Below are 22,119 nucleotides of genomic sequence, written 5' to 3' on the forward strand. Positions count from 1 at the left end.
GAAATGGAGTTGCTGTGATATAAAACAAAAGGCAGCAGAAATTATTGAAATAATCTGTCAGTAACTCACCTTCAACCCGAAAGGTTCTTCCTCTTGGGTTTACCACCAAATTCTTTGAAAACCTGAGAGAAAAAAAGAGACAGATTTTTTTAGTACAGTTTATGTACCGTAACTATTCAAAATAGGAACTGTAACTGAGCCCTTAAAAGACTTCAAAAAGGAGATTAATGTATTTGAGGGTTACTTTACATTTCAGCAAATCTTACTGTTTTATTTATTTAGAATTAACTGACCACCATCTAGACACAAAAGACAAGTATATATCGAACGATTAGGTATTTTCTGAGAATGTTGCCAAAACATATTTACAAAGTGATTAAGCTATTTCTCTAAGCCAAAGGGATCCCAATTCAAGACGTGACACGTTAACCAATCACACAGGTGAAGAAGAAAAATATTCCAGACAGAACGAGGCCTCAAACTGCAGGAGAGGTTTTCCCAAGCCACAGTTGGTCCACAACAATCAGCGTTAACAACAAAAAGCAGACATATTCTAGATACTAGTTAAATCTGTCTGTTGGTATAAGCCAAGGAACAGAACACAAAGCCGTTTATCATTCACATAACCGCTCAAATCTTATCTGGTCAGAGCTGCTTCCGCTTCACACCGTAAAGTGTGTTCGCTTTACTGTTACTGCATTGCTGACAGAGCCATCTGAAGGCCTCGATCTCCAACATGTTTGAATTAGCTATGCGTACTATTTTTGCAACTTGGCAGGTTGTCACATGCATAAAGAAAATACAACTTCACTCAGGAGACTGATCTGGACTGACTTTACACAGTAAAACTCAGCAGCACTCTGAAGTTGCTTGCGCATACACATATCTCCTTCTCTGCTTTCATACCAGCTACCATGCTTCCTGCATTGATAACAATCCCTGATTTTAAAACTAGTGAGAAGATATTTCTGCAAAGTTGCATTCAACTTGACCTAGGAAAGCAGCATGCAAAAAGTCAGCATTATCAGATATTAATCAATAAATAAAGAGCGTTGTAAGTTGTGAGCACGATAACTGGTACATATAACATTCCCATGTTATTGCACACTGCGCAGTGCACAGTTCCCCCTCCCCCTTCCTACGGCCTCATTTGCTGCGCCTGGTTTCAGTGCAGTAACTCAAAATGGCCGTCAGCTCTGCTGTTTGCTGCCAGACTGAGCTCTCAGAAGCTAGCTGAACTGGATTCTCTGTCAGTTATCAGGTTGCAGCACAACCCTGATTAATAACATTTTCTATAAGGCCAGATGCTTAAGAATATTGACAATGCAAACAAAATGTAGTATAAATTATATTTGATTAAACAAATAGATATAAAAGCCAAAGTTAAACATTATTAGAGTGATATTTATCTCTTTATTCAGCTCTGTAGAAAAATGCTATAGCTAATCCTCAGACTTTTTAGTTGCACTTCGCGACCTTTCTTATAGGCAGTTATGTTTGAGTCCTGTTTAATGGTATAGATTATATGTACAGTATCTACAAAAGCAGCGTTCCAAGCAATAGCACGCATTCTTATGTCAAGCTTATAGAAAGCTTTCTGCAGCTATGTAAGTGAGTGCACTGCTGAACCTCGGAGACTCTTGAGTAATGCAGAAGACAACCATTATGCGATGGGATCAGTATGCACAGGCTGGGTGTGGCATTAACTGCGTAACTCAAGTTATGTCTAAAAGTCTTCAAAATAAAAATGCCTACTCAATTAACCTAAACAGCATAGATGCACACAGATCCTCACTCGTGCTTTAACACTCCAGACAGCATGATAACCACATAGGAATATTCATTTCAAAATTGTATTCCTAGCCGAGACAACCTTTTTGTTCACTAATGTGTCTAATTTTATGTCTGAATATGTGATACCATATGCAACATCGGTGCTTGTTATTGTATGAGAAGTTTGCCTCTGCAACACACTATTTCGACACCAAGTGACTAGCCATGTAGTTGCTAATCGTATGTCACAAAGTTGCAGGTCTCTCAAAATCAAAACAATTGGAGAACTGGGGGACCAGGGAGTCAGCCCTGCAGCAGGAACACTCTAAAGTTAAGCCTCTGTAATGCCAAGCTAAAAACAAACTTGGCATTCCTACCACAAGGTGAAGAGGAAGATGAAACCTTTCTCTTTGGGGAAAAACATATCACATTAATGGTTGAAATGGGTTCATTGAAATGAAACCCCTTATTTTAGTAGTATGACATCTCCCTCATCCAGATTCAAAGCTTCTCAGAAGACAATGTGAATATAGAACACAAACCCAAAAGTAAAGGCCCTGACACACCAAGCAGTCACCAGAGAACTCGCCGACGCCGACTGTTGCGTCGCCGTGTTCTCCTGCATCTTGGCCATGTGTCGCACTGGAACACACCGCAAAGACTTCAGCCGAGCACGTACGAACTGCGCATGCGTGAGTGGCAATAACTCTCCTTACCAGCAGGCGGCGGTAGTGTGTATTAGTCATTCAAAAGAGGCAACAACCGGAAGACAGAGAAGAAGAACAGACTGCGTGATCTAAACAAACAACAAATAGCGTGTGCGTTCCATTTTCACTCTCGTCCATCGAAAACATGTTTCGTGCGGTACTGGAGCTATCAGCCATTGGAGTGTTGCTTGTGGAAGACATTCTCAAGCAACCGTTTTGCTTCTCATGCACTGATTCGCTAGCTGAACAGCCAATCAGAGTGATTTCTTTGTCCGACTGCCTGTGGCCGTGCGTCGGCCATGAAAGGCCAAATAAGGCGTGTCACGGCCGACGGTGCGGGACACACCAAATTGAGTTTGGGCGACAGGGCACGCTTCGTCGTCCGACTAACGAAAACGGCCGATTTCGGCCTGGTGTATCAGAAAAAAAGTAACTTATTGTACGGTACATGTGCAACTTGCCAAAACTTGTAGGCCTTCCAATAACAGCATCCAGGTGGTGTTATGTTTTTAATGAGGCCCTGATACCAGTTATTCCTAGGTACTTTTACATTTGATTAGTACGTGACACCAATCAATTTTTAAACTTTTGTTTGGAAATGCATTATGCTACAATCAATAAAGGGAATTTATCACCAAAATATAAAACTAAATGCGAGTGAAACACAGTGGTGCATGAATAAATACACAGCAACAGGCAAGTTTAATAAACGTATCTACACTGGCCCTGTGTGTCAACCAGCAGAGCAATTAAGCCCACTTCAGGCAAAAAAGAAATAGAGCACCATTTTGATGGTTCAAATCGACTCTTACGTTGTAGTGGCTTCTTTGACCCGTATAAATCTACAATATGTTTGTGATGATTAATAGATGCCCCGATCCTGGCAAAAAGCTGACAAAAGCTTCGGACCATATGAGTTTATGTGTTGCCAGACTGGCCGACCAAACGATTGTTAGCACTGAAGACGCTTAAAATGTGTGACATTTATGAGATCATACAAACAGAAATATCACACAACTACCAATATGTTGACACTGCTATAAATTAGGGCTGCACGATATATCGTGTCGTGACGATAATCGCGATATGCGCATGCGCGATATTCACATCGCAGGACGTGCAATTTTTTTTAATTTTAAACTTTTTTTTTTTTTTTTTTTAAGGCATATTAAGTAGGCAAATTAACTAAAACACGTCATGTTACAATTATTTTGCTGCTTGCTACAAAAGGAAAACTTGCGCGGCTCTCATGTCAGGGGTACTTGAGTGAGTGACATGCAGGCTTTGCATGCACAGCAAACCACCAATCACAATCAAATCCCCAAAGCAAACGGACCCGGTGATTAAAGGTAAAAACACTGAATAAAGTAGTTTCATGTGTTTCTCCAGGGCAGTTCGGCGCTGCTAACCGAGCTAGCTCAGCTTGTTGCTCTGATAACTTAAGATCCAGACGTCCGTGACTAAAATCCTTCATCCGGTTAAATATAGTTAAAAAATACCAATTGTATAGCATTACAGTTCAAGAAAGGATGGTTTGCGGGGAAAAAAAACTGTCTTTTCTTCAATTCATGTATGTTTTCATATCGCAATATATATCGAAGCGGGGGGAAAAATCGCAATGTCAGTTTTTTCCAATATCGTGCAGCCCTACTATAAATACATACACATGTTGGACACAGAACAGGCATGACTAAAATTAACATCTTCAGATCCTGATCCTAAAGATTCAAGTGCAACCAGGTTCAAACAATGTTTGAATAGCATGCGCAACACTACTATCGCGCACAGCGCTGCGGCTAACAACATGTATTTTCCATTGTCAGCTACATTAGAATTAATTTACAGCAAACTCCTTGAAACACAAAGAAAGACTGAAAGTTATGTTTCGTGTTAAAAAAACAACTCACAATAAACATTAACAACAAGCCAAAGCTCAATGTACTATGACTAGCATAGCACTCTGAGTAGGTATCACAATCTAATCCAGAACAAGAGTGAGGATGCAATGACAAACATTGAGTTACATTCAAATGACAGACAGAAATGTTAAACATGCTTTAAAACGGAGAAAAATCCAAAATCAACCTTTAGCAGTACGTGTGGGATTGAGGCCTTCCATGTATTTGTTGGTTGTGGAAGCAGGCTGAGAGGCCAGAAGGAACACAAAAGAAATGAGGAGGGGCTCATTTAGGACTAGTCCATCTTGTTAATGGAGGGGGAGGGGGGGATGGGGGGTTTGTACTATTAAGGATGTGTTGCCTACATGAGCCTAGAATAGAAAACAATTTAACCTATAAAAAGAAAAAGTCTGTTCATAACTCCTGACAGAGCATTATATAAAACTCAAAAATAATATATTTGAAGGTCACATCTTTATACAAATCTTGTGGGTAAAACATTTAACTACAGCGTGGTGATTTCAACACCAGCCCTAGCTAGCAGCGCACAGACTGAGGGGAAGGACACTGCAATGATTGTTGCTTGGCAACACCCATCCCCCAACTCTAGCACAAACTAGTCCACAGTATGGAAATCTACAGCCAGCACGGACTAAACCATTCGGGTAAGAGGAAGGGGGGAGTTTCCTATCTAAAAAAACACCATAGGCAAGTAAAGGTTAATGTTAAAAAAAAAAGATCAAGGACAACACTGCAAAACAGGAATACTGCAGCACTTGACCTTAATGTTTATTATTTTCCCCACCCATTAGGTTAAAATATAAAACTATTTTTCAATGAACCATTTACATAGCATTGTTGTAAGTCGTCTGCTTGTGCTATAGCATTCTTCTTAACAGTTAAACTAAAGTCAAAATAAGAAACTGCTGTAAATAAACTCTTTCCATTCAAATGTATTTTGCCTCCCCTGTCCTCTGAAACTTAGACATAATTTGTCTGAACCGAAAACATATAACATAGTCCCTGGAGGGGCTGTGCACTAAATGCACTAACTTATTTTATGTAAAGCGTCTTTGAGCATAAGGAAAAGCGCAATAAAATCAAATTTATTATTATTATTAAACCGGGCACACGTGCCGCTGCTCACCACGTCGCGTCAGTCAACTATCCCCTAAATTACTTCACGACTTTGGACCAAAGCTTACTGACAATGTCATATGATATTGCATATCTACCCTTGTATATATTGTGCTTATGCTAACAGTTGCTGTTAAGCTACAGGAAGAAAAAAGAAAAACCCAAGGATCCCTCTGGCTGGGATCCCTTTTTATTTCCAACGGTGAGGTAATCCACAGCAGGTTTCCTCAGTTCTTGATGGAAATTGCTAATACACTGGCATTGAGGGTTTTAAAGTCATCTTTAATGTTTAAAGTTGAAACAGCTCAAAACCAAGTCCTCCTTTAACCCCCAGAAAAAATCCCGCTATACAGCCTATCCACCTTTACGAATGTCTCTTGCTCTATAAATGATATGTGAATACTGATTCGATAAAAACACAGGCTTTGGAGATATTTATTTATACACAATCCTGTATATATTTATGCTGTTGCTATGACAATTTGGAGGGGGACAATGAGAAACAAAATAAAAAGATAACAACTTATTACATGTGCCATCAAACTTAAGCAGGTATAACATGCAAAACAAATAAAGTCAGTTTAACATGACAAAGCAGAACAACGTGCACTAAAGTCAGGGCCTAGCTAGCAGCGCACAGCCAGCGCTAAACTGCACTCACACAGCACACTCAAGAGGCAGCTGCACCCACCCTCCCCCATCTCTCTCTGTGTCTGTCTCTCTCTCACACACACACACACACCAGCACACCCACGCACCCTCTCTCTTCCTCTCACAACCTCTTGAAGTCAAACATGGACTCAACCATTCTGATAGGGGGAGGGGTGGGTGGGGGAGGGGCGTTAAAAACAAACTAGATAAAAGGAAAAATGGTTCAAGTAATCGATAGTCAAACTTCATTTGAAAATGTGCTTAATCACTAGTTTTTGTTTGCTGTGATTTATGATTTTCTTTTGTAAAAATAAACTTTTCATTTAATATAACAAATGTAACCACCTGTCATTCTTGACTTAATGACCACATTGGAGATTTAAAGATTGTCTCAGTAAAAGATATACCACGTTTTTTTATTTACTTGCAAGAAATTTCGGTTTTAGGCACCCAGTCCCGTGCTAGCTACGCACAGCATGAAATTAGAGCCCTGGTTGACACAGTTAGCAGCCTCTCCCGCCCTGTCTCTCCCACAGCAGGAAGGACTGCTGTAAAGCAGACTGAACCATTCCAAACGGGGGTGGTTGCTTTCTCAAGTGGAACAATAAACCCACCTAAAAACGTATTTTGTGAATTATAACTTTTTCTTATATACGTTTTTCCCGGTGTATTTCTTTAGAAAATAGTTTATTTTAAGTAATTTCCTGATTTGACTTTGGGATTTAAAACAGAAACGATTATATTATACTGGACATGTAATGCGTTACTACAATCAACTTGTTTGCAACTTTCATCTGCCATTATTAAAAGCCCTGTTGTGGAAGTAAATAAAAACCATGCGGTGCATTCTTTGAACTGCCCTCATTTCTGTTACTGCAGAAACACAAAATGGCCACCAGCGCTGCTTCGAGCAGCATGCTGAGCACAGGCTGAGCAGATCCTGTAACAAACCCCGCCTCCTAAGAAAAAAGGAGAGTATCTGCAGAAATCTCCATACTGCTATATGGATCTATATCTGACACCTAAAAGAGATAATGTTTATCTTGGTCATTTTGCTCTAAATCCTTGTTTAGCTTCACTGTTTTCTAAGCTATGACTGAAGAGTAAACAAAACTAAATGCTTTTATTTTTTTTCCACCTCACATGCATTCAGAACTGCTTAATGTTTTATGAACCTACATGTAGATAACCTGGTAATAAAAGACTGTTGTTTTCTTTCTTTCAGGCTGCAGTTACTGCTTCAACACAAATGCCAAACAGTAAACCTTATACTTAGCTGTTTTCCAACAGAAAGTACTATGGATGCTGGTGGTCCTAAGATAAAAAAAACGTTAACAGTTGTATAATATTAGACATTTTTGTATGCAGGCTAAATACTGAGTGGAAAGAAACTGTCAGACAGAGCAGATCATGCATTCCAAAATGTCTGCGCACAGTGCGCAGTCCTCCCCTCCCCCACACTCACTGACTGCATCTGGATCCACTGAATCTCAAAATGGCCACCTGGTCCACTCTGCGCAGCGACACACAGCCAATAGAGCTTGCCATAGCTAGAACAACAAAGGGACATGGTGTGGCAGCAACCTACGAGTTATTCCTATGTGCAGGTGTAGTTCTCACCTGGACATTGAATTGGAAGTTTAGGGTTAATGAAAAAGCTAATTTTGCCGTTCAAATGTTGCACGTTGCCTGCTTCACCTGTTCCACCAATCAGGGCTAAATACATGCGCTGGCTGTAAACATTTGGTTTTGTTTTCCTATTTAAAAAAAGGAATCCATATTATTATTTTATTGATTTGATTCGAACATTACTTGGTCGACCGTTCTCCCGAGACATGCTCAAAGTATAATAATAGTCAGACTAGTCCATATTGATATTCACTCCGCTACTGATTGCACCTCATACTTACAAGCGGTGATTTCAGTAATCACTCAGCATGTTTTTTTTTGGGTAGATTCTGATCAGTTAATAATCATGCAGGTCAGGTGAAAACAGTGCCCAGGGGTATGGTAGTGAGTGTGGAAATGTTGGCTGTCTAGATGTTAGCTCTGTGACGGACTGACAACCAAGGGGATACCCTGCCTTTCACTCAATGCATGCAAGGAGAGGCTTCAGTTTTGCCAATGCAGGCTGTATGAGGATGTAGCTCGATCATCAATATATGTAACACAAGCTAGGTGAACTGCCAGGAAAAGTAATTTGCTCCCATTGCATTCTATTCTCACTTATGGTGTTAAGAACTCTTAGTTCTCTTAGTTCCTCTGTTGTATTAAGGCCACTGTACGAATCTGTGAAATCTAACAGTGTTTTAAGTATAGAAATGACAAAAACAAACATGAGGGTTAACAATTTAAACTCACCAAATATTACTATTAAAAGGAAACATAGTTAACCTGTTCATCAATCGTTCAAAAGCACTGCTTCTTAGCTTACCATTGCCTAAACTTGAACGCGTGATTTCTACTGAGATTTTTTCTTTGCTTTTGAGCAAATGGATATTAGCAGAAGCTGAGCAGAGGGACGGAGGGGTATATAGGGAGGGGGTGTGGGTAGGCAGAACCAGAATCTTCCATGTGAATCAAGCAAGTACATAGTGATTTTACTTTAGACATGCGCAGACCAGGGATGTCACTATCAAAGCAACAAAAAACAATACATGTTACCAAAGTATAAACATAAAACACCAGTCATGAAATAAAAGTAGCCTAGGTTACCAGAAGTAATAGTAATATTTTAGGTAATTTCAGAACTTAAATGCACGACATTTTCTGGTAAAAACTCTTATAACCTAAAGAAGACATTTAGAGTAAGTACAGTTTAAATTATATTGCATAAGCTATAGCTAGCACCAATAAGTCAGAGCTGAAGTCCACAGCCTTACACCGAACGCTAATTCCCCTCCCCCACACCAGCAGTCTGCTTGTCTGGAGTTCTACAGCCAAGCATGGACTAAACCATTTCAGTAGAAAGGGGTTCTCACCAACAAGGGAGGAGCTATAGAGGTAAATGACAAATACAAAAAACAACTTAAATGATTTGGACACTGGTTATATCTTGAAAACCAATTTAGCAAATATGGAACAGGAAAACACTCTTGGTGAACTCTAGTCTCCTAAATGGGTAGAAATCCCATGCCCTATAAGAGCAGCGCATTCTCTGGGAAACACTCGATCAAAATGTATTTCTGTCTTTGTAGCAACCACTCATCTTTTAAGCCTAACCATGGCACATTTCTCAGACGTTTTTTACATGAAAATATAGGCGAAAATGGTGATGTTTTTGTGAAAGGCCAAGCCAAATGCTATAAGCTTCTTTTTTCTCTCTGCCAAAACCCACATCTGGTCATTATAGAAAGAAGTTATGAGAAAAAAAAGGTTTTCTACATTTTCAGTGAAAAACTGGCATTACAAACAGATACATTTCCTGAGCTTAATGATTTGAATTGGTCATCAAGCTAACTACTCGACACTTTCCCATCCCCCACCCCTTCCCCTTTGATAGATTGCTTGCAGTGAAAGCTACAGCACAAAATGGCTGCTGCTGCTTTACGCAGTTACAGCTAAAATAATCACTTTTACCACAACAACGGCTGACTTTGACTGCTTAAAGCTATATTGTGTTGCTCCATTTAGTAAAAAAAAGAAATGTTAAACACTGTTTTGTTGAATTTAGTTTTTTTTTTTTTAATCTGAAACGGGAAACATCTTGTTTAACAATACAATTCCTATGTCATTTTACACATCTGTGTAATGTTGACTTATTGCTATAATTAGCAATTATATAAAATACAATTATATAAAATTAAAAGTGTCTCGAAGCATCGAGTTTCATTGAACACTGGACAATTCTTTTAATAAATAAGACACCTTATTTTCAGTATACTACTGTACAACACAACAATACAAAGCAAAACAAAAGCAATATATAAAAAAGTCAAAATATAGGCAGTACTCAATGTGCTATTCATTGTGTCAGGCCACGTTCAACAGTTTGTCTTCTTCAGGGAGAAAGCTGCACCTCAGGCTTATGGTGTGTGCACTTCCTGTCAGGCCTGTCACAGGGGAGTGGTTTGAAGAGGTGGCGGGCAGGGTGAATTGGGTAAAGGATGGTAATGTGTAGGAGACAATGCTCCAAAATCAGGTCTGAGCTATCTGGTCTGTCCTGCTGCAGGTAGCATACCACGCTGTGATGAAGTGTGACTAGTGTGTCTAGTAAACGTGGCGGTTCAGCGCTCAGCTGTAAGTGCTCTGGTTCATGCCCTAGGAGTTCGCATTGAGGCACCAAATGTCACCTGTCGGCAGACGTCCGCGTCAGTAAGTTTTACAACAAATTTGTCGAATAGCATCTGAATCACACTCTTCACGCACAGATTTTTAAGTTGGATTTACGGGTTCCAATTTTGGCAACATTCCAAAAGGAACAATAAAAATGTGTTTGACTTCTCTATCCAGCTCTGCATGTTTTCCCCAGACCAGCTGGAGATACGAACACTATTCAAGGTAACAGAAGCATAATGAGTTGACTAACTAAGCTAGCTTATTCATAATGCCATGCACATAAATCGTTTGATATTTTATTTAGCGGCAGATTCCAGGAGTGTCTTTTTACTTTAAATTTGCAATTGCTTCAGCCATGCAGACAATACCAAGCAATTCCTCTCTTAACCTGTTAACACTGAGCCTGTTTTTTAGGTTTCAGGCTCGAAAATGACATGCCCAGAACAAATGACTATATCTTCACTTCTAAAAGGGGTAAATTAATAATCTTTTTTCTCAAAGCAATGATACACCTGTGAGTTGGATGTAGAAAAGTCAGAATCAATATAGATGTTTTTATTTTAAAGTAGATTCAGATTGAATATAGTAAAAAAGGTACTCTGTATCAAGATTGATGCAAAACAAGTTAAATTTGACCTTTTAAGAGAGGTTTAGAAGAAAAAAAACCCACCTCTGGGGTCATTTGGGTGTATTTGCCATATCTCTGGAACCCATCGGTCGATTTTGATGATTGACACCTCTTTTTAACCGATAGAGCCAATAGAATCGAGAGGGAGTTCCTAAATCCATCTAAACATTACCATTGGTGAATCAGAGTGATGCGCAGCCAGCATGCCCAAAACCGGAAGCTGGGTTACAGCTCTCATGCCCCTTTCACACCAACGCGGTTCCAGGGCCGGTTCGGAGCTAGAGCCTTATAAGCACAGTTTTTTCCTGTTCACACTGCAGCGGAGCCGGCTCTAAGCACAGAAAACTGCATACGTCACGCTTACGTCGGAGGGGGCAGGGACAGGGGCGGGATCAACCTGAGCAAGAACAGTTTATGGCGAGTACGGCAAATGAAAGTTGTAACAAGCAGTAGCGCTGACCAAAGTGACTAGAACGCAACCACACACTTATTAAAAAAAAATGTTTTTATAAAGTCAGGCAACACTAACCAAGCTTAGTTTGATTCTGTTTATTTGTACCTTACTTTGACCATCCGTTCGCTGTCATTGATCATTGTGGAGAGCAGGCAGACGTTTTGTTTGGTATTATAGCAGCTATCGGATGGAATCAATACATGGGCTGCACAGGTTGCCATGTCCGACTATCACAAGTAGAATCATAATGAAAAATACGCCGGTAAAATGTGCCTGTAGAAAACGGCTTATGCCACAATAGGATAGCAACAAGTAGTCAAGATAGTCAGTTTAGCTTTGGTTGCTATGCTAACATCACCCATTTTATACCAGAGAAACGTTCATAACAGCGTTGTGATGCCAAACAGCGGGCAGCACTGCAGTGGTCGGTAAATGCCGCTGAAACACATTAATGAACCACGGCACTTTGGAGAAAAGTATAAGGGTTGAGAAGTAGTTATTTAATTTAATCTGGCTTCGTATGATAAAAGCAACACGATCATCGACCCGACGCCGTTGGGGAGAAAATCAGCGACGTAAACGGTGACGTCATGACACACCACACCCCCCCCCCCCCCGGCAAGAAAAGCAAAAGGCCCCTTAACCTATTCGGGTGGTCCACGCATCCACCCCCCCCTCAAATAAGATAATACATGCGAGTTCATGGCTACTGTAGACAACGTTCTTGTTGCTCTGTGTTGCGTTGTTAATGAGTGAAACACACCGGAGTTGAGGATCTGTGGGGTTTATTCTCCCAAAAATATAATTTACAATTTAGGCATTTAGCAGACGCCTTATTCCAAAGCGACTTACAATGACCAATTACAGGGACATTCTCCCTGGAGTAACCGAGGGCTAAGTGCCTTACTCAAGGGCACACTAGTAGTGGTGTTCCAGGCAGGATTTGAACTCGCAACCTTCCGATCATCAGCCCACCTCACTATCCATTAGACCACCAAAAAAAAAAATAATAATAATAATAATAATAATAATAATATTTTTTTTTTTCATGAGATCCATTTGTGGCGGACGATATTTAATTGTGGCGGCCCGCCACAAATAAATCAATGTATGGGAAACACTGACTGCTACTATTATTTTGGTAACCCCTTATCCGGAAACCAGAAATAGCGAGCTAAGAGGCTCCGGCTTGACGAGTTAGTAAAAGTTGACTGTATGCTAGAAACCGGGGCATGGAGGACCGGAGAATAAAGACACGGCAACTAAAGCTTCCCTTGTAACATGTTTATATGGATTTATTAAACAGACTGCAAGTCACAACACAACCTGGCCGAGAGGGCTTTTAGGGAGGGGTGAAAGTGCAGGGTGTATAACGCAAGACAAATTGAGAGCATCATTGCGAAAGGGAATGCAGCAAAATAATCGTTTTATTTCGATTACGCTGTTTTCGTAATTGTTGCAAGCCAAAATCGTAATCGAGATTAAAATACGATTAATTGCACAGCCCTAACTTATACCATTGGAATCTGTGGAATCTCAGCTTTCATATGATATCTAGTTTGTGCAGATCCGATGAAGTATAAAATAATTCTACTGTGAGTTATGTGCTAAGTGCGTTAGTACTCTTTCGCTTAGTGCTAATTCAGAGGCTCGGCGTTAGACTTGTGTTTTGTTTCGGTAAAAATGGTTCATATCGTCAGGTAGCTGAGTTTCTTCCCGTGGGTATGACACATTCATAGTTTGTTAAATGTTAAGAAGCCCTCAGACGCTGTTTCTTGCAAGATGTTGCGGGAGCCCCCGCCCCCCGAGTGACGAGGAGCAACCAATCACAGTCGACTGATACCTTTACTTGCGTAAATATAAATACTGCAAATGTGCAAAATGTGTTTATTCTAGTGCAAGTCTATCTTTCCCTGGACTTTAACCCTCCTGTTGTGTTTGTTTCCCCCCCCCTTACTTTAGTGTTCGCAGTCAAATTTGACCGGTCCTGTTTTAACTGCTATTACATTAACACAAAAACCATTAATCATCAACAAATGTCATTTAACACCCTTTAAAACTGTAAATATTGTATCAGACTACTGGTATACATGAAATAGACACTGAACATGTATTGCGTGTGCCAGGTGTGATCCATGTGGGGGGATGGGCACATAAGAGCGGGAAATGTATCAAATTGTTCTGTGTGTGTGTGTTTGTGTGTGCCAGGTGTGATTCACATGGGGGGATGGGCACTGGGGGATGGGCACTGGGGGATGGGCACTGCGGCTGCCAAATTGAATGTATTGAAATCTCCAATATCAACGTAAGAGCTTGTGCCTCTTCGGGGGGTGCTAACACTTAACCATAAACTTTATCGTTTACTTTCTCCGTCTTTATATGTAGATATTACTTTTCTCCGTTAATCACCGCTCCTTTTGTCCGTCACATTGTTTCCATAGCAACAACAACTTCCTGTCAACAGCGCTAACTCTCCTTCAAAATAAAAGCATGTCCATACAAAATAGGAAGCCAAGCCAAAATTACACTTAAGACATATACAACTGCAACGAAAGTAACAAACACAATATCCTTTTCAATTTCAAAGAACACAAATTGGGTTATATACATTAACAAATAACTATAAAACAACAATACTGTAGAATAACAAAATGAATGCCTTGAATAAACCGAAATACACGTGTTGAAGCGCATGTGTACGGCCTCGTATTCTTTTTAATTAAGTGATGAAGGTCAGGATAGCCCCATTGGTCAGGGCAAAGGTCCTGAACAAATTACTGGTACCTCATGAAGGGATGGCAACTTGGCTAGTCCAGGTGTTTAAAAGCCACACAGGGGTGGGTTTTGTCAAGACAAGCATTGGGATTAAAAACATCCGGTAATTCCTCCTTTCCAACATCAGGAGAATCCACTATTCAATATCCTCTTTACTACTGATGTGGGTCAGGTCTTCATGCAAGGGCTTTTGGAACCCTGCCGGGAGGACTGCAGCTCCCTCTTTAAGCTGCCGCTTCTGGCACCTGAGCTACCACATGGAACCAGTACAGATTGCTATGACCCATCTGGAGTTAACCATCACCAGGTTTTCGCACACCAATGCACTTAGCCGTTACAACACTGAATACCTGCTGCAGTGTACATCAAGTCTAATAATTGTATTTGCTTGTCTACCAACTGAAGGGTGATCAGACCTGACCAACGAAGGCGAAGCAAGGAAACAAACCATTCAACTGAAAGGAAAAATAACAAAAATTGCCTTGCAAAGTATTCAGACAATCGTGAAAGGCAAACTATTGATACAATCACCAACCTTACATGTCATGCTACGACTATTTTGCTACCTGATAAAAAAAAAAAAGGAAACTCAAGGGTTCGCTTTTTTCATGACTAATCGAGTATTAATATGTATAAGTTAAATAGTTTATGAGACTTTGACTCATCTTTATCTGTGCAAGTGCCACCTGGTAGTAGCTTTATTATCAGGCCCTGGTCAAATCTGGGAGGATAAACGTTATCTGATAGAAACGTGTAACTGGAAATAAAGAGACGCTACACAACATTTCGTACACTGCTCTTTACAAACGGATTTACCATTTTCATTTAGTGAGAATATGCCTTAATATTTTCTCTCAAACACTCACTCACACGATCCTTTAGTCAGACATCACAGGATATTTGCCAAAAGAGCTTGTGCATTTAGCACATGGCAGAACATAGTGAACAGGGAACAAAAATATAAAGGGTGTTGACTGATCTTTCTCAGGCTGCAATACTGATAATTTGTGTATCTAGTTTGTTGTTGAAATATTAATTAATTACCGGAGACTTGCAGTGAATCCAATAATACCTTTTCTCATCAATTACATCTGCACCCCATTTAATTAAAGACAGGCAGCTAATGTGCTAACTCCAACAGGGAAGAATCCCCTTAACAACTTATAATTGGCTCATTCTCAATGTTTTGTGTATAAAGCGTATTTAAATCCCGGTAGGCAAAAAGGATAACTGAGTGTTCATGTTTCTTCTTGGTTAGACAAGATGAGCATTTTTCACATTGCAATGCTATGGCCATTACGGGAATCCAACGGCATTTATATCTATATAAATATAGATATATTCATTTAAATTGTGTTATTGCTTTATATTCTTTAAATACTATGTTGCATTGTTGGAGGAGCTTTGACTTAAAAGTGCCATTACCATAACTACACTGTAGCTTCTGTGCATTATGACAATAAAGACTTTGAATCCTGAATTGAAATAGGGCAATATTGCACAGAGGAGATTGAATAGCACTAAAAGATTCAGACATCGGGCTCCCAAAACTGAGACAGACTCAGTGAAACATAATGCACAATACAAAACCGAGAGTGGGAGACATAGGTGTATGTATGTGCAAGCCTGACTCCTGAACGAGCTCTCACCAATTGTTTAGGCTGAACGTATAAAAATAACATATTTTAAAGTGGAATATGAGAATACAATTTTTTTATGAAAGTTTTGCTGTGACACATTTATTTAAAAGACATGATGACATCATTGAATTGTCACATGTATAAACGCATACATGCACTTGTGTGTTAAAGGGCCCATGTCATGCTTTTCCGGTGAATACCCGTCCCCTTGTGTGTTATGAAGGTTTTTATGCATGTAAACGGTCTGCAGAGTCAAAAACTCTTAAAGTACACCCTGTAGCGAGTAAAACTCTATCACAGAAAAGACCCGTCTATGCTGCCCCAAAACGCCTCGTTGGAGATTTCTCATTTTCCATTGTTTGCTTCCTGGGTTCTGTGACGTGTGAACACCCAAATCAACAACAAATGACTAGATTGGCCCAAATGGACCAATCCGCGGAGCATCTCACACACCAGGATCCCTTGGCTAACTAATGGCGCGTTTCCACTACAGCCCGCAGCCCGGTTTAAGAGGGCTGTGACGTCAGCGGCCCGTCTTTGGTTGCGTTTCCACTTGGCCTAGTACGGGCCGGCGGGTCCTAATTCACAGTTTTTCTGGCCTCATAAAATCGTGGGTCCAGGGCCAGAGACAACGAGGCTGAGTCGGGCTGAGTATGCTAAACTAGAGAGAGCGTCGCTGGCAAGGGGGCAACAACTACAACAAGATGGACATATTTGACCGTGATTTAATTGTAATACACGTTTCAAAATGATGCCGAAGTAACAACATACTGATACCGGTTAGTAAAAACCATGAATTAATGCTTTGTCAAGTCTGCAGACAGACGGCAGGGGAAAAACCTTTTAAAATGCTTGTTTTCTAAATGGAGATTGGCTAAGCTAACGCAGTATATGCTCCAACCGTCCACACTCACAACAACAGCCTATACAGACATAAATAAAGCAGCGACTGTATTCACCATGACACAGGCAGTCTGTGGTTTGTACTTGTTTAACTTTTGTCTAGTTTCTGAACATATATGAGGAGCTGTGAGCTCTGAGTGCTAACAGCTAACGGCTGTGTTGTTTTTCTGGGGTCCTCTGAAGATCACGTCACGGCTCCGCCTACACTGCGTTACTATAGATACTGCCCCAGTTCCTAAACTGTAATGGAAATGCGCCATAAAGTGAGCCAGTCCTAACGAGGCCCAGCCATACCGAGCGGGGCCGAGCGAGGCCGTGTAGTGGAAACGCGGCATAAGGCCTAGGCTCCACGGGGACAAAAACGGGTTGAATCCGCATATTTCTCATGCGTATAGCCCTTTAAGCTCGACGACGCCGTAACGGAAACGTAGAAACAGACCCCGCAAACGACAACGGGTCCAAAGGTGGATAGATCTGGGAACGGAGCGCTCTGGGGGGTCCAACGGGGCCGTGGGGTCGCCTATACGGTCATCCGTTTCATAGCCCCGCCTCTCCCCACCTCTCCGCGTACCCCGCATCATTGCTGATGTGTTTCGTTAACAACAACAATGGCGGATCGCAGGGTTGCACCATTATTGTGGGTTGTGATAATGACGACTCAATAGCCCCGCCTCTCCCCACCTCTGCTGCTCACCCCCGCAAAAGTACACTGCACACTGAATTCAGATTATTTATCTTTATCTCGATATGGACATAAACGCGAGTGAAGTCTAATCTGACAGGACGGAGACACGCAGCTCCTCCGGCTGTGATGCAGCGGGAGCAAAACACACACTTCAAGTCAGATCACCACCCTTAGCTATTTTAATTACCTCTCAAACTACCTAAACTAGTTATAAATATGTTTATTTTTACTGTCGGGTTTACTTACTGGATCAGCTGCTGCATGAGGAAGCATGAAGATTTAAACTTTAACACACATTGACCGGCGAAAAACTCTGCGCGGTTCCCTCGGCCCCCACCGCGGAGAATAAACAGAAGTGCAGCCATGACAACCATTCTTCTTCGCTGCTTTTGTGGAGGAAGTTGCTGCTTTTTGTGGAGGAAGTTACAGCGCCACGTACAGGTTCGGCATATGTACTGCAGCTTTTCCAGCGGTTGGATGTAAACGGAGCCGTCTCGTGGAGCTTGACACAATCCGGTGTATATTGCGTGTGGGCGGAAGGTTTTTTGCGGTTGCGTTTGCGTTACTCCGATGCGTTTTGCCGTATGGGTTCCCGTGGAGCCGGGGCCTAACAGGGAGTCCCCATTGACTTGCATAGAGCTCCCTGAACGCTGGTAATAGACGAGTTGGGATCGCGGAGAAATGCTCTCCGCAGACCCATTCTCACAGCGTTATAAACCTTTTTCTTACTCAATATCAAGCCACACTTATTGTTTTTACTTCGGCTGTGAGTGTTTGTGTGTGCTCAGGATGAGTTTCGCTTGTTCTCGCTGTATCGCCGACCCGGAAACCTGTCCGCTCCTCGCAGCAGCGGCGAGCAGCAACGAGCCTCGCAACGTCCCGACCAATCAGAGCACACTGGGCTCACAGGGAGGGGGGGGCAGGAGCTCCAACAAGCCGTTTAGGACAGAGAGTGAATACCTAGTGAATACACATACTATACAGAGATGCTGTATGAGAAACCAATGTGATTTTGAAAAATTGCACAATTTAAATCTATTCTAGTAGACCTCAACAATGGAAATATGATCAGTAGAAATGGCCATGACATGGGACCTTTAAAATAAACTCACATACAAGGATAGCATTTGTAATAAGTCACCGCTAAAATAGACACACACGTCTGTAGGGATGACTAATGCAAACTTGTAGGCATTAAGCCTATATGTGAAATGGCAGGTGGCATTGGGATATATATTTTAGATTTAGATCCTCTGGAGCAGAGAGAGGAGCTGTGGATTATTGTTATGGATTAATGCATCAGTGTTTCTTAGGGTCAAAAACACTAAACTCATAACTTAAAATGAAAGTGTTTAGTTTATTTAATAAACGAGCACATGCTCAATGTGAAAAGTGACAGTAGATATAGATTAGTTGATTATAATTAAAAAAGAGATTATTATTTTTTTTTTTTTTTAAACACCTTGAATTTCAGGGGGGGGGGGGCGCGGGGATCTGTTGGCGGGGCGCAGCGCCCCTCCAAGACAATGGTAGGGGAAACACTGGATTGAGTTGAATTGTTTGACGTTAAATACATGTAGATTATTCAGAGGTAAAACACTCATATGGCCAGGGTTTCTGTGGACTTTTGGTAGCTCATGAGCCAACAGCTTCACAACACTGGCACACTTTTGGCCCCAAACCTGTATTTAAACCAGGACTCAAAAAGGAGTCACTGCAGGGCACATAACCTTCTCTTTTTCTCCACATGAAGGACATTTGGAGTTTGCAATTCAAAACTAAAGCCAAGCAGAACCTCGTGTTTTTCTTATATTTATCATTAAGTATACATTTGAATGTAGCTAGCCCTGCAAATTGTTGTAGTTGTGCGATGAATAGTAAGATCTAATCGGTTGGTTGAGTGGTAAACAAATGTAGCCTTCTAACATCCACAGTAAAGCTTTTGAAAAATGTAGGAGGAACCTTCAGAGGTGGCTTCCTCTTCAGCACAAAAAGCACTGTGTAATGAAAGCGCACCATGTGAGCACTGCCACTGGGTGTACTGGGGGAGGTAAAACTAAAGACAGGGATCGACCATTTTCTCAAAAGATGTAGCAAACCTGAAACAGGTCAATTTGGACTAAAAAAAACACACAAAAAGAAAAAAAACAGCTAAATTCCCCAAACTCTGGCTGACTTATGGTTTCAGGGTCATGGAGCAAAGATTCAGTTGTGGATATTTTTTTCTCTCTTTTGATCACCCATAGAACAGGGCAAGAAGGAAAACTGCTAAAGTCTTGTATTACCAGACATTAAGCCACACCCACAGTGGGACAGTGTGGCGCATGGAAAATTACTGGACTGTACCACTTTAGACCAAGAGGGGGATTTAACTGCACACTGTTGGCAATGCAGCAGTTTCTTCTTCACTTTAGGCAATTTTTCAATGATGTGCTAGTAAGACCTCCATTAAGTGTTGATATTCAATCAGCGGAAAGTATCTAATAATTTGCATTAAATGATAGGAGATTTTGTTTAAAGGGGCACACATGTGTTGTTAAAGCTCTACAAAAGGGAATAGTTAAAAAGGCAAAGTTTTTATTTTTCAAACACCCACAAAATATTCATTATCTAAGTGCAGGCATAATCACATCAAAAATATCTCTTCTTTATCGCTCCTTCATACAGTCCTCACTGCAGTATGCTGCATGTGCTTGATGCTGATTTTTAGCAACAGTGCCTTGACTAACTTGGACTTGGTGTAAGACATTAGTACAGATAGATCACAGTTCTTAGTAAGTCCAATGTACCATTGTAAATTGGAGATGTGACTGAATTACATTAAAACGTTTTTTGATGACTTGTATCAGACACAGGCAAATATGAGTGTTGTGAAGGTGTCACATCCTTGACCCAATAAAGGTGACGGTGTTCATATGTTAGTGTGCATTTGTATACAAGCATTTTTCAAACAAGTGCGTTAACCTGTTTAGCGGGAAGTAGTGTGAGAGCAGCAATGTTTAAAATATGGTTTATCTTTTTGATATAACAAAACAGGACACATAACTAAAATAGTTTGCTTAATGTAATATAATTGAAATTGCAATACTCGCTAGGCTGGTTTTAACAAAAAGAAGAAAAAACGATGGTTTTAACAATAAATTTAAACTTTAAAATAAAATTGTTGAAGTTGTCATAAAAACGTAAAAAGTCATTAAAATGCCATTAATGTAATGAATTATCAATGAAAATAATAAATTAGCGGCCGCTAACTGACCAATGCTACAATCCAAACTACCTGGCTCGCTGTGCAATATGCTATTCAAAAACAAAAGTTAACTATTTAAAGTAATTCAAGACTTAATGTTTACATTCATAAGTCCATATTATCCATTTTGTGTTAAATATAAAACACTAATGGGAGTAGCTTGGGTAGCTTGCTAGTTGCAGTACCATGACTCACCGACTATTCGCGTCACCGATATTCCCGCGATTTTCTGGTCAGTGAGTAGCACTCGGTCTCCTCCTCCTCCTGCAGCTGAACTCTTCCGGACCTTGCTGTGTAAAGTAACAACCCTTTGCAGCCAGGATGTTGTTATCAATCCATCGGTTTCAGCATACACCGGGAAAAACTAGTGATCCGTGCCACAACAACCGAGTCTCTCCCTTGTAGTTTACAAATAGACTCCGCCTCTTGTCGAGTACAAAAAATCCGCCATTGGTCGGCACTTGACCAACCGTCGCGGTGTGATCGTTGCTTCCTTCTTTTTTTTTCAGTCGCTCTACTTGCGGCAGTGTTGAAGTCGGTAGCTGAAGCCGGTGAGGTAGGTATGAACAGCTCCAGGATGTGAGGGACTGTTTGGGGTTGTTTGGCGGTGATTTCAGTCTCTGCTTGGAGTAACTGCAGTGGCGTTCACACAGGCTCACAGACAGAGCCGTTGGTGGGAAGAAGGGAGTCGGACAACAGGGAGCAGAGCATGGGAGGGAGGGGTTTGTGATTTCTGCGCGAAAGAGAGAAAGAGAGGGGGAGGGATTAAATAATGGAGGAGGAGTCTGTTAGACAAAAGTCTGAAAAAACATGTCTGTTGCCTTAAACTACAGACAAAAGTGTCACTGTAATTTATATATTATAGAAGTGTATGGGTGAGTTTTATGTTGGTACTGTATGTGTCATATCTCCTGACACGTGACCTTGAGTGAGTTTAGCTTCAATGGTGATTTTTTTGTTATGTTAGAAATTGAACATAAGACAATCATATGATTTGTTACAATTATTCTATATAATAATTGTATTTAAAATCCGGATGTAGGGATCTACAGGCGGGGTTCGGTGTCTGCAGAAGGACAACAGAGACCAAATGCAAATACTCTACACTATGATAGATTTATTTTTTGCTCCTTTCTCTCAAAAAATAACGTATTCGTCTTTCTGTGTCTTTGTATGCACCATTTACACCAAATGACTTTTATGTGTAAACCTACTTATCAATAAAACCGATTTTGATTCTGATTCTGAAAAAAGTCCTACCCAATGTTATATGCATATTTGTAAACCAACTAGTGATTGTACAGTTCTTCATCCGTCTTCTTTTAGTCAGGGTTTCAAATAAA

At 40.8% G+C, this 22,119-nt stretch overlaps 1 protein-coding gene across 4 annotated transcripts in view; it reads right to left on the reverse strand.

Annotated features, from left to right (window-relative positions):
• The window catches only part of atf7ip (activating transcription factor 7 interacting protein), a 31,602-nt gene extending 10,102 nt beyond the window's left edge, over positions 1 to 21,500 (reverse strand). Inside the window, exons 1-2 of one of the 4 annotated variants that reach the window (XM_034130134.1) lie at positions 20,972 to 21,500; positions 70 to 122 (exon numbers count right to left, since the gene is read on the reverse strand). The gene's annotated coding sequence lies outside the window, so the exon portion shown is untranslated. Of the gene's footprint in view, positions 1 to 69; positions 123 to 4,565; positions 4,620 to 20,961 lie in introns of those variants that run through there. The other 3 variants (XM_034130131.1, XM_034130133.1, XM_034130132.1) reach the window with 3 other exon arrangements.
• Positions 21,501 to 22,119: the final 619 nt, after the last annotated feature.

The sequence above is a fragment of the Trematomus bernacchii genome, unplaced genomic scaffold (genome assembly GCF_902827165.1).
Source record: "Trematomus bernacchii unplaced genomic scaffold, fTreBer1.1, whole genome shotgun sequence".
Taxonomy (NCBI): Eukaryota; Metazoa; Chordata; class Actinopteri; order Perciformes; family Nototheniidae; genus Trematomus; species Trematomus bernacchii.